The sequence below is a fragment of the Desmodus rotundus genome, chromosome 2 (assembly GCF_022682495.2).
Source record: "Desmodus rotundus isolate HL8 chromosome 2, HLdesRot8A.1, whole genome shotgun sequence".
NCBI lineage: Eukaryota > Metazoa > Chordata > Mammalia > Chiroptera > Phyllostomidae > Desmodus > Desmodus rotundus.
The window spans coordinates 107512735-107527163 of record NC_071388.1 but is presented as its reverse complement, the minus strand read 5'-3'; the positions used below and the strand labels follow the sequence as shown (position 1 = coordinate 107527163).

At 36.0% G+C, this 14429-nt stretch overlaps 1 protein-coding gene across 6 annotated transcripts in view; it reads right to left on the bottom strand.

Moving 5' to 3' along the window:
• The window catches only part of ACAD9 (acyl-CoA dehydrogenase family member 9), an 88051-nt gene that overhangs the window by 33648 nt on the left and 39974 nt on the right, over window positions 1–14429 (bottom strand). Inside the window, exon 1 of one of the 6 annotated variants that reach the window (XM_053918534.2) lies at window positions 439–552. The exons of 4 other annotated variants lie outside the window; for them this stretch is intronic. The gene's annotated coding sequence lies outside the window, so the exon portion shown is untranslated. Of the gene's footprint in view, window positions 1–438; window positions 553–14429 lie in introns of those variants that run through there. One more of the 6 variants, XM_053918536.2, reaches the window with a different exon arrangement.

Genomic DNA, 14429 nt, shown 5'->3' with positions numbered 1-14429 from the left:
TATGCTAAGAGAAACAGAGGAAAATGTACAGGGAACCAATAGTGATGCGAAGGAAACTGGGACTCAAATCAACAGTGTGGACCAGAAGGAAGAAAGAAACATCCAACCAGAAAAGAATGAAGAAACAAGAATTCAAAAAAATGAGGAGAGGCTTAGGAACCTCCAGGACATCTCGAAATGTTCCAACATCCGAATTATAGGGGTGCCAGAAGGAGAAGAGGAAGAGCAAGAAGATGAAAACTTATTTGAACAAATAATGAAGGAGAACTTCCCCAGTCTGGCAAAGGAAATAGACTTCCAGGAGGTCCAGGAAGCTCAGAGAGTCCCAAAGAAGCTGAACCCAAGGAGGAACACACCAAGGCACATCATAATTACATTACCTAAGATGAAACAGAAGGAGAGAATCTTAGAAGCAGCAAGAGAAAAGGAGACAGTTACCTACAAAGGACTTCCCATAAGACTGTCAGCTGATTTCTCCAAAGAGACCTTACAGGCAAGAAGGGGCTGGCAAGAAGTATTCCAAGTCATGAAAGGCAAGGACATACATCCAAGATTACTGTATCCAGCAAAGCTATCATTTGGAATGGAAGGGCAGATAAAGTGCTTCTCAGATAAGGTCTAGTTAAAGAAGTTAATCATCACCAAGCCCTTATTTTATGAAATGTTAAAGGGAGTTACCTAAGAAAAAGAAGATCAAATTTTAGAGTTGATCTAAAAACTATGGTATATTTACACAATGGAATTCTATGCAGCAGAGAGAAAGAAGGAGCTCCTACCCTTTGCAACAGCATAGATGGAACTGGAGAGCATTATGCTAAGTGAAATAAGCCAGGTGGTGAGGGACAAATACCATATGATCTCACCTTTAACTGGAACATAATCAACAAAAGAAAAAAGCAAACAAAATATAACCAGAGACATTGAAGTGAGAACAATCTAACAATAGCCAGCGGGGAGTGGGGAGGGGACAGTGAGGAGAGGGGATTACAGGAACTACTACAGGAGATACACAGGCAAAACCAAGGGGGATGGTGGAGGTGGGGGAGGGAGGTGGGTTCAGCTGGGGTGGGGTGGAGGGATGGGGAGAAAAGGCATACAACTGTAACTGAATAACAATAAAAATTTAAAAAACAAGAAGAAATAATAACCAAAAAGAAGAGAGTAGAGTAACACCTATAAAGGGCTGAAGGACAAATAATGTCAACATAGACTCTCTGAATGAAAAAGACATTTTCAGATACATAAAAGCTGAAAATACTTATCCCTTGCAAAGCTACACTATAGGGAACATTAAAATAATTCCCTCCCATGGAAGAATGATGGTACCAAAGGGAATCTGATATTACTTGAGAGAATGAAGGTCAATAGAACCATTAACTAGATCAGTAAACATAAAATGATTTTTTCTCATTTTAAAAATTACACTAAAAACAGAAAATTTATAGCATGATGAAAAAGTTCTGGAAACGGATAGTGGTGATGGCTCCACAACACTGTAAATATACTAAATGCCACTGAATTGTACACTTAACAATGATTAAAATGGTAAGTGTTATGTATATTTTACCACAGGAAAAAAAAAAAGAATAGCAAGGTACTGTAAGGTTTATACTGAATGTAGAAATAAAATGTATAAAACAACAGCAGTTGGGCCAGGAAAGCATTAATGTAGTAAGGTTCTTACATGAGACATGAAATGGTATGAAACTATAAACTCTAAAGCAGCCACTGGAAAACAAAAGAGGTATAATTAATAAACCAACAAGAGATTAAATTGAATAAAATACTCTATTAATTCAAAAGAAGGCAGAAAAAAAGGAAAAAGTGAACAAAGAAGAAATGGGACAAATTAAAAAAAAAAAAAGCTCAACAACAGAGTTAAACCCTACTATTTCAATAATCACATTAAAATAATTATGTATCAAAGATCAATTAAAAGGCACAGACTGTCCAATTGTATTTATAAAGACAACATTCAACTGTACTGCCCTGTAAGAATACCACTTTATTATTTTTCTTTTAAACCTTTATTATGAAACAGTATCAGTTTTAAAGTTGCAAAAACAGTATAGAGTTCCCATATACTCCCCACCCAGTTTCTCCTAACAGGACCTTATAGAACCATGGTAAAATTATCAAAATTATGAAACTGACATTCATATAATATTAACTAAACTACAGGATTAATTTGAGTTTCATCAGTTTTTCCATTAATGTCTTTTTTATGTTCCAGGTTTCAATCCAGGATCCCATACTATATTGAATTAAATATGTCTTTATTACCCTCCCGTCTGTGATGGTTCTTCAGTATTTCCTTGTCTTTCATGACCTTGACACTTAAAGCATGGTTACTTTGAAACATGTCTCTCAATATGGGTTTGCCTGTTTTCTAATGATTTGATCGAAGTTACATGTTTTGGGAAAGAATACCCCAGAGGTGATGTGCCCTTCTCAATGTATTATATGAGAGGATATGAGATATCACTAAGTCAGTCTTACAAATTGTGATACTGACCTAGATCACTTGTTTAAGGTGGCGTTTGCCAAGACTCTCTACATAGTTACTTACCCTTTGTAATTAATAAATATCACAGGAGAGCTACTTCAAGATTACATAAACAAACTGTTTCTCCTCAAACTTCCACCCATTCATCCATTAGTGGAACTTGCCTACATGAAGTTTCACTACAGTGGGTGCTTCTGGTAATTTTGTATTCCAAAATTCCACTTCTGTTCATTAGGTGGAAAAGAAACCCACTTTGAGTTTAAAAGCACAAATCAGTCAAGAAGATGACAAAGGATATATCATGCTAACATTAATGGAAAGACAGTTGGAGTAGCCATATTAGTATTAGGCAAAGTAGATTTTTAAGCAAAGACTATTCCCAGGGATAAGGAAGATTATTTCATAATGACAAAGGGGTGAATGTATCATAAGGATCTAACAATCCTGAATAACAAACCTTCAAAACACATAAAGAAAAAAACTGAGAGTAATAAAAAGAAAAAACATAAAAATACACAATTATAATTGGAAGTTTCAACATCTTTCAGTAATTGTTAGAAAAGCAGATAAAAATTTGTAAGGATACATTAAATTTGAATAACAGTATCAACCAATTAGCTCTAACTGACATTTGTAAAACACAACCAAACAACAGGACAATATTTATTGTTTTCAGGTACACACAGAAGAACATTTACAAAAATAGGCCATATTATGAGCCATAAAAAAACTCTCAAAAAAACTTAAGAGGATTCAAATTACATAAAGTATGTTTTCTGATTACAAATGGAATACTTAATAGAAATCTTTAAAAAATGGGTATATTACTACAAGATCCAACAGACTTTAAAAAGGTAACAAATTAAGGGAAGATTATAAACACCATTAAGTCAATAAAACCAACAACTTTGATTAAATGGATGAATTCCTTAAAAGAAACAAACTATCAAAGTTCACCAAGAAAATAGATAATCTGAATAGCACTGTATCTGTTAAAGAAATTGAAAAGTTAAACATACCCCACTAAGAAAACTACAGACTCAAATGGCTTCACTGTTGAACTCTGTCAATCATTTAAGGAAAATGTAATACCAACTTTATACAAAGTCTTAAAAGAAACAAAAAGAAACACTTTCCAACTCATTCTACCAGGTGAGAATTATCCTGATACATCTTAGAAAATTAAACTACAGACCAACATCCCTCAGAAAAAGATACAAAAATTCTTAAAATTTCAGCAGATTGAATCCAACAATATAAAAAATGATAATACATCACAACCAGGAAGAATTATCCTAGGAATGTAAGAGTAGCTCAGCAGTCAACAGACAATCAATCTAAGTTATTGGGTCAACAGAATAAAGATGAAAACAATAATTATCTCAAGAGATACAGAAAAAACAGTGGAAAAATTCTGACACAATTTATGATAAAAACTCTCAGCAAACGAGAAATAAAAAGGAAACTTCCTTAATCTAATAAAGAACATCTACAGAAAAAAAATGTAAAGCTGACATCATACTTAAAGGTGAAAGACTGAATGATGTATCCATAAAATCAGGAATAAGAGAAGAGAGTCTGCTCTTACAACTCCCATTCAATACATCACATGGGAGATTTTAGGCACTGCAGTGAAACAGAGACAAGAAAGGAAAACCAGAAAAAGAAACTGTCCCTATCACCAACAACACAACTGTCTATGTAGAAAATCCTCTGAGATCTACCAAAAGAGCTCCTTAGAATTAATAAATGAGTTTAATAAAGGTGCAGGATGACAACAATATACAAAAACCAACTGTATTCACTAAAGAGAACAACTAAAACATGAAAAAATATTCAACATCCTTAGACATTAGTAAAATTCCAATTAAAATCACAATGAGGTATCACTCCACAGCTACCAGAATGGCTAAGTATTTTTTAAAAATTTAACAAAGTACATTGACAACACCAAATCTTGGCAAAAAAGCACAGAAACTAGGAACATTATACATTGATGGTGTAAATATAAACTGGTACAGCCATTTTGAAAATAATTTGGTACTCTCTTAAAAAACTAAACATAAATACCTTAGGACCCAGCAATTGCACTCTGGCATTTAATCCAGAGAAATAAAAACATGTTCACACAAAATCAACTACACAAATACATAGGAGTTTTATTGTGAGAGCCCCCAAAGTAAAAACAATACACATATACTTCAAAGTTAAAAGAGCCAACAAACTGATAATCCACAGGTAATCCACAGAATACCACTGAGCAATAAAAAGAAATAAACCATGAGAGAGAGAGGAACACAGGTACACAGAGGGAAAATTGAATAAATATCAATCAGTAACAACTTATATGTTAATGGGTTAAATACTCTGATCATAAGATACAGAGTAGCTGAATGGATAAGAAATAATGACCCACACATATGCTGCCTACAAGAGACCCACCTCAGAACAAAACACCTACACAGGCTGAAAGTGAAGGGTTGGAAAAAAATATTCCAAACAAATGGACACGGAAAAAAGAAACTACAGTAGCAATAATCATATCAGACAAAACAGACTTCAAATCAAGTATCATAAAAAGAGACCCAGGTCACTCCATAATACTCGAGAAAAATTCATCAAGAAGACATAAACATTATAAACATATTGTACCCCACAAGGGAGCACCCAAACACACAAGAAAAATCTTGGAACCTTCAAGAAATTCGACAGCAACACTATTACAGTAGGGAATTTGAACACCCCACTGTCAAAAACGGATAGATCTTCCAAACAAGATAGTAACAATGATATTGAGGCATTGAACAATGCCCTAGATGAAATGGACTTAACTGATACATATACAACCTTTCATCCGAAAGAAGCAAATACACATTCTTTTCAAATGCACATAAACATTCTCAAAGATAGAACACATGATAGGACACAAAACAAGTCTCGACAAATTCAAGAAAACTGAAATCACATCAAGCATTTTCTCTGACCACAGGGGACTGAAACTAAACACCAACTGCAAAGAAAAAACTAAAAAAAACACTAAAACTCATGGAGATTGAATAGCATGCTACTAAACAATAAATGGGTTAAGGATGAGATCAAGGAAGAAATCAAAAATTTCTGGAAACAAATAAAAATGAACTCACAACAGTCCAAAACCTTAGAACAGAGCAAAGGCAGTCCTGAGAGGGAAATTCATAGCAATACAGGTCTACCTAAAAAAGAGAGAAACATTTCAATTAAACAACCTAACCCTATATCTACAAGAACTGAGGAACAACATCAAAGACAGCCCAGAGAAAGTAGAAGGAAGGAAATAACCAAGATAAGGGCAGAATTAATGACATAGAGAAAAAGTGAACAATTCTAAGGGTCAATAAACCCAGGAGCTGATTCTTTGAAAAGATAAACAAAACCAGCAACCCTTTAAGCAGACTCATCAAGAAAAAGAGAGAGAGGACCCAAATAAACACAATCAGAAATGAAAGAGGAGAGATTACAACTGATACCACAGAAGTACAAAGGACTGTAAGAAATTACTACGAAAAACTATATGCCAAGAAATTTGAAAACCTAGGTGAAGTGGACAAATTTCAGGAAAATATAACGTTCCAAAACTGAATGAAAAAGAAGCAGAAAGCATGAACAGCTGAGGAAACCGACCCATCAAAAAACTCCCAGCACACAAAAGCCTGGGACTGGATGGTTTCACAGGAGAATTTCACAAGGCATTTAAGGAAGAGCTAACTCCTATCCTTCTCAGACTATTCCAAAAAATCCAAAAAAATGGAAGACTCCCAAACTCTTTTTTATGAAGCCAGCATCATTGCATCCTACTCCCAAAACCTATAAAGACACAACAAGAAAGAAAATTAAAAGCCAATATTGCTGATGAACATAGATGCTAAAATCCTCAACAAAATACTGGCAAACCGCATCCAACAATACATTAAGAAGAAAACACAACAGGACCAAGTGGGATTCATCCCAGGGATGCAAGGATGGTACAGTATTTGCAAATCGATCAACACAATACATCACATAAACAAAAGGAAAGACAAAAATCACATGATCATAGCAATACATGCAGAAAAAGCATTTGACAAGGTACAGCACCCATTTATGATAAAAACACTCAGCAAAGTGGGAATAAAGGGAGCATTCTTCAACATAATAAAGGCGATATACAAGAAACCTACAGACAACATCATACTCAATGGACAAAAACTTAGAGCTTTCCCACTAAGATAACGAAAAAGACAAGGGTATCCACTTTCACCACTTCCATTCAACATACTATTGGAAGTTTTAGTCACAGCAACCAGACAAGAAAAGGAAATAAAAGGCATCTAAATTGGAAAGGAGGAAGCAAACCTGTCATTGTTTGCAGATGACATGATAGTGTACAGATAAAATCCTGCAGACTCCACCAAAAAACTGCTGGACCTAATAAATGAATTAAGCAAAACAGCAGGATACAAAATCAATGTTCAGAAATCAAAGGCATTTTTACAGACCAACAATGAAATATCAGAAACAGAAATTAGAAAAACAAATCCCATTTGATATAGCAATAAGAAAAATAAAATATGTAGGAATAAACCTAACCAAGGAGGTAAAAGACCTGTACTCAGAAAACTGCACAACACTGAAGAAAGAAATTAAGGAAGACACAAATAAATGGAAGCATGTACCATGCTCATGGATTGGAAGAATTACCATCATCAAAATGTCCATACTACCCAAAGCAATTTATAGATTCAACACAATCCCTATTAAAGTACCCATGACATATTTCACAGATATAGAACAAACATTTCAGAAATTCACATGGAACCACAAATGACCACAAATAGCTGCAGCAATTTTGAGAAAGAAGAACAAAGTAGGAGGGATCACAATGTCTGATATCAAACTGTATTAGAAGGCCACTGTAATCAAAACAGCCTGGTACTGGCATAAGAACAGACACAGACCAATGGAACAGAATAGAAAGCCCAGAAATAAACCCAAGTCTCTATGGTCATTAATATTTGACAAAGAGGGCAGCACTGTAATATGGAGCAAAAATAGCCTCTTCAACAAATGGTGTTGGGAGATCTGGACAGCTACATGCAAAAAAATGAAACTCGCGTACCAACTTACACCATACACAAAAATAAATTCAAGGTGGACTAGAGACTTAAATGTAAGTCTTGACACCATAAAAGTCCTACAGGAAAACATAGATAGGAATATCTCGGATATTCCACGAAGCAATATTTTCACTGATATGTCCCCTAGAGCAAGGGACATAAAGGAAAGAATAAACAAAGAGACCTCATCAAAATGAAAAGTTCTGCATGGATAAAGAAAACAGCATTAAAATAAAAAGAGAACCAACCATATGGGAAATCATATTTGCCAGTGATACCTCGGACAAGGGTTTGAGCTCCAAAATATATAAAGAACTCACACGACTCCACTCCAGAAAGACAAACAACCCAATTAAAAATGGGCAAAGGACTTGAATAAATACTTCTCCAAGGAGGACATACAAAGGGTCCAGAGACATATGAAAAGATGCTCAGCATCACTAGCCATCAGAGAGATGCAAATTAAAACCACAATGAGATACCACTTCACACCAGTGAGAATGGCCATCATAAACAAAGCAACAAACAAGTGTTGGAGAGGTAGTGGAGAAAAGGGAACCCTAGTGCACTGTTGGTGGGAAAGCAGACTGATTTCCTCAGAAAACTAAAAATTGAACTGCCTCTGACCCAGCAATTCCACTGTTGGTATTATACCCTAGGAACCCTGAAACTCCAATTCAAAAGATTCTATGTACCCCAATGTTCATAGTAGTACAATGTACAATAGCCAAGTGCTAGAAGGAAACTAAGTGCCCTAATTAGAGCACTCAGTAAATGAATGGTTCAAAAACCTGCGGTACATTTACTCGATGGAATACTACACAGCAGAAAGAAAGAAGGAGCTCCTACCCTTTGGGACAGCATGGATGGAACTGGAGAGCATTATGCTAAGTGAAATAAGCCAGGTGGTAAAAGACAAGTAGCGTATGATTTCACCTATAAGTGGAGCCTAATCAGCAAAACAAACAAGCAAGCAAAAGATAACCAGAGACATTAAAATTAAGAAGAAACTGACAGTAACCAGAGAGGACATGGGAGGGGATGCTGGAGGGAAAAGGAGGAAGCGTTTGCAGGACCATGTATGAAGCACACATGGACAAAACCAAAGAGGGGTAGGATCAAGGGTGGGAAGTGGGGATGGCTGGTGTGGGGGTAAAATGGAGACAACTATACTTGAACAACAATTAAATTTAAAAAAAGAAAAGAAAAGGAATAAACCATTGATACACAGGGTACATAACCTTGTAGAAGAGTTATGCTGGGTGGAAAAAAAGCCAATCCCAAAAGTTTAGCATACTGTATGGGTCCATTAATATAACATTCTTGAAATAACGAAATTATAAAAGTGAAGAACAGGTTACTAGTTTGCAGAGGTTGGGGGAGAGGAGGGCAAGACAGCTATGGCTATAAAAGGATAGCAAGAGGGATCCTTGTAATGTACAATAACTGTTTTATGCATCATAAATGTGCATTTGATAAAACTGGATAAGTGCACACACACAAATTCAAATCAGTACATGTAAAACTGGTAAATTCTGAATAAGATGGTACTGAGGTGAACTTCCTGGTTGTGATACGGGTTATGTAAGATACATGCAGTAATGTTAAACATTAGGGAAAAAACTGATTGGCTGAAGTGTTTAATTAATCTCTAAGTGAATCTGCAATTTATCTCAACATAACCTTTGTAAGACAAATAAATGTTATCATGTTACATACACAGGGTGTGTGTGTGTGTGTGTGTGTGTAAAATTTAATAGAAATAACCCTGAAGTTGCTAAGAAATCCCCAACAAAATATCTACATTTGTTGAGGTCCAATTAAATTGATTTTCAACAAAAAGTATAATACAATGTGTGACATTTTCTTTCATGTTGTTTATACTTCCTAAAGTCCTTTACTAAATGTGAATTTCATGTTTTGCTTAATTCCTTCACTTTTTTCACCCAGCCCTGCAAATCCCCCCACATATCAGTCTGTTCTCTGTATCTACAAGTCTGTTTCTATTTTGTTTCTCACCAAAACCCCCCCCAAAAAACAAAAAACAACCCACCTCACAGTCAGACAGTAGTATGGTGATTACCAGAGGGGAAAATAGATGAAGGAGGTAGAAGAGGGTATAAGGGGGAATAACTGATAATGTTAGGAGACTTGACTTGGGGTGATAAACACAAAATAGAATATACAGATGGTGTGTTATAAAATTATACACCTGAAAGCTATATAATTTCATTAACCAAAGTTTTTTTTAAAAGGCCACTATCACGGAAACTGCACAATTTCAGAAATAATGTTATTCCTGCAGGTAGAGGTGGGACCCTAAAGATCATCTATTAGTAACAGTTATTTCAGCAACCGTGGTTTAGATATTCCTAACCCCATTTTCACCTGTGTTTACCAATCTGTGGATACAAATGTAGTGAAAGAAACGAATCGTAATTTCTTTTACTAATGAACAAAATGTAGATTCTATATTTCGGAAACACAAGAATATGCAGAAAAAAGTGGAATTTCACATCATTGTACAAATAATTTCTTAAAAAATCAATTGTATATCTACACTAGCAACAAGCAGAAATTGACATTTAACAATTTTCAGCAACATCAAAGTATTTTAAATACTTGTGGATGTGTTTATAAATCATCAAAAAATGTTAAAGATAATTTGACAAACCAACAAAAACTGCTTTGGACAAAAATTGTCCAAGATTTATATAATGACAACTACATGCAAAATGCCGCTGAAACAAATTAAGAAATAAATGCAGAGCTATACCATGACCATGAATCAGGAGATTCAAGATAATCTGAATTATCCCTCAAACTGATTTATAATTCCAATCATAACACAAAGATGCCATTTTGTCAAATTTGAAAAGCTGATTTAAAATTTATAAGGAAATGCAAAAGACCTAGAGGTAACAAACTTTAGAAAACAACAAAGTTGACAAATTCGGAAAGAAGTCAGAAGGCAAACACCAACAACTGAGACAAATTTCACTTTGCTACCCATCAGAACTTACATATTTTTTTAATTTTAATTTTTTATTGTTATTCAATTACAGTTGTGTGCCTTTTCTCCCCTTCCCTCCACCCCAGCCCAGCTGAATCCCCCTACCTCCCCCAACTCCACCCTCCCCCTTGATTTTGTCCATTTTCTTATTTCTCTTCTAATTTTTGTTTGATTATCATTGTTTGATCTATTTTCTTTATTCTCCCTTTCATATGGCATTTTAATTTTTCTTCTTTTACTTCACTCATATTCTAATAACACACTACTCTTGGTCTTTACTTTTTATTCCTTTTATCCAGATTATATATTTCTTATCATATTATTGTTATTCCAAATCCCACACAGCACCGTTCCTGGGTCTTAATCCATTTCGCCATTTTCCTTAGCTTTATTACTGTTGTGGTTAACTTTATTCTCTCACACAACACGCCAAGTTTCTATCCCTTACTCTGTTTCTCCTCCATCTAACCTCACATAAGTGCTCTGCTTTCTAAAGTCAGCTCACATTCTTTTTCCCTTATAATAAGAGTCTTATCTCTTTTTCACCTTTCATAAACAGTGGCTAGTGGGGTGAAATATCACGGTTATTGCTGTACTTCTCCAAAGGATCTATGTGATGACTACTTGTTACTACTTTAAATCCCATAGAATACTCTCCCGCTGTCTTACTCCATTTTATATTCTCCCTGACCCTGATCAGTGGAGTAAGGAATTTTATCTCATTGTTTTCTCTCTCCCTTTCTTCTTTTTTTTTCTCTTTCCCTTTGTCCCTCTCTTATTAGTTTGCTTCCCCATCCTCTCAAAATCATTTATTTTTACTGTAGACATTTCATATTCACTTTTCACTTTTCTACGATGTTCCTATTCGCATTCTACCTATATTAAATTTCATTCAACTGTCATTCCTATTGACCCTGTTTTGGTTTTTTTGCCATTTTGTTCCCATTGGTGCAGTACCTTTTCAATTTTACTTCAAACTTCATAGTATACTCTTCCCTCTTCTTACACTATTGTTCCATAGCCCTTTCGTGCTTTACTTATGTTGTACATTTTGCTCTCCCTTTCTTTACCTTGGTTTCATCCCATCTCTTATCAATTCTCCTTTTCACCACACAACATTTTCCCCTCTTTTAGTCATCTCATATTCTGCTTGTCATAGTTTATACGGCCCGCAATCTCTCTTCATCTTTGTTAACCTTAGTTCAATGCAGTTAGAAAGTGTATGGGGTAGGGGTGTTTTCTTGGCTGGCGTAGGTTTGGTGGTCTCATCATACTGCTTTGTTAACCAAATCGGTAAAACAGCATACAATACAAGGTGGGACTTGTGAATACCAGTTAACCTCCTGGAGAGAAGAACCCACCAACAAAGGAGCCACCAACAGGTAAAGCCCAACAACAATAAGAGAGCCCACACAAACAGAAGAAAGGGCAACCTTACAGAATCCAGACAATGAGATCAAAAAGACCACACCACTGAATCCCATTGAAATACTACCATAGAAGTACACCATACAAAGACAGTTGGCAAAGCAGACCATCGGGAATTGCACAAACAAACAAAAAAGTCACCTAAAATGGGGAGACAAAGAAAGAACCCACAATTGAAAAGAACCCACAAATGCAAGACTCCCCACTAAAAGAGCTAAAAAATGGAATGGAGGTGAGCAAATGATTGGATATAGAATTCAAAAGAACGGTTACAAAGGTGCTTAAGAAACTCACAGACAACTACAAGGAACTCAGAAGGAACTACAACAGCATGAAAAACGAAACAGAAACTATAAACGAGAACCAGGAAGAAATGAAGAATATAATATATGAAATAAAAAACATACTAGGAATTACAAGCAGGCTAGATGAAGCAGAGGACCGAATTAGTGAGCTGGGAGACAAGGTAGAAAGAAGGACCCAGGTAGAGCAGCTGCATGAAAAAAGACTCAACATATATGGAGATAGCATACGGAAACTGTACGGTAACATGAAACGCAACCATTAAATCAAAAAAATATCAGATGGAGAAGAAAAGGAGCAAGGGATAGTGTTGGGAACTGCTCTGTGTGGTATCGGAGACTGTAGCCCCATGCAAGTGAGACCTTGAAAGAGGCCTGTAATTCTCACTGGAAAGTCAGGAATGCAGGTGGCAGGCACAACCCACACCGAGGGTTCCCATGGGAAATCAGGCCTGATAAATACATTGTACCCTATAAAGCTTGTTTTGCTTTGGTACAGCCCTGTTGATATAAACCAGACAATTAAGTTCAAAGAACAAGGAGTGAACTCCTTGCATCATGAAATATGCCTTTACAACCATCTGGTGTCAGCATGTCTCATAGACTCTGACCTGAGACAGTCTCTGTGTTTCTTCAATTGTTATCTGTAGATAATATTTGTTTTCCCTGCACATACTGAGCCCAATAAAAGCTGTTTCAGAGAAGGGCTCGGGGCATTCTCCACTAGAGGGAATCACCACCCTCTTTCCCACTGGAACAACAGATTGTGTCGGGATGACTTATTTTCATCTGTGAAGGCCAGGAGAGCATCGCAGAATTGGGTTCCCCTCGGGATAGAAACACTGTTTGGAAAAAATAATAACAGAATTTCCAGAACCCGGAGAGGGGTAAAAACATGCAAGTTCAGGAAGCATAGAGGGTCCCAATCAAGATAACCCAAAAAGACCCACACCAAGACACACCATAATTAAAATGCCAAGTTTTAAAGACAAAGAGAGAATCTTAAAAGCAGCAAGGGAGAAACAAGAAGTAACAAAGGCGCTCCAATAACACTAGAAGCTGATTCCTCAACACAAACACAACAAGCCAGAAGGCAATGGCAAGAAATATTCCAAGTAATGAAAAGCAAAGGCCTGCAACCAAGACTATTCTCCCCTCTGGGGCTCTCAATTAAAATGGAAGGGGAAAGAAATAAGGAGTTTCCCAGACAAAAGAAGACTGAAAGAATACACCTCCATCAAACCAGCACTGAAAGAGATGGTAAAGAGACTGCTTTAAGAAGAAGAATAAGAGTGAGAGGGAGAGGAACACAGGTACAGAGGGAGTAAAATGGCAATGAATAAGTACCTATCAATAATAACCTTAAATGTTAATGGATTAAATGCTCCAATCAAAACACATAGAGTATAATGCTCTCCAGATCCATCCATGAACCACACACATTGTGCTATTTCTCATAGTGAGAGCTGAGATTTGTTGAAGTCAGGATGCTTTGAATGCCCAGACATCTGCATTTAGACTTTCCTTGTGTTTCATTCTTTTATCTGGATCAGTGACTCTCAAATGGTGATGTCCATTAGTCATGCTCTTTCCACGTTATAAAGACTTTTGAGAGTAAGTTTGACCATACGTGAGTTTTGGCCAACGTGTTTACTTTAAGAACGACATCTATATGGTTAACACATTCAATGTAAATGGAAAATATATATATGTTTATTATCACAAACATAAAAAATTTTAAAGCCCCCAACCCCCAAAACAGACATGGGGTAGCTGAATGCATAAGAAAACACGACACATACATATGCTGCCTATAAGAGACCCACCTCAGAACAAAAGACACACACAGACTGAAAGTGAAGGGTTGGAAAAAATTATTGCAAAGAACTGGACAGGAAAAAAAACTGCTGTAGCCATACTCTTATAAGACAAAATATACTTCAAAACAAAGGCCATAAAAAAACACAGAAGGAATCTTCATAGGGAAGAAATTATCCAGAAGACGTAAGCATTATAAACACATATGCAGCCAACATAGGAGCACCCAA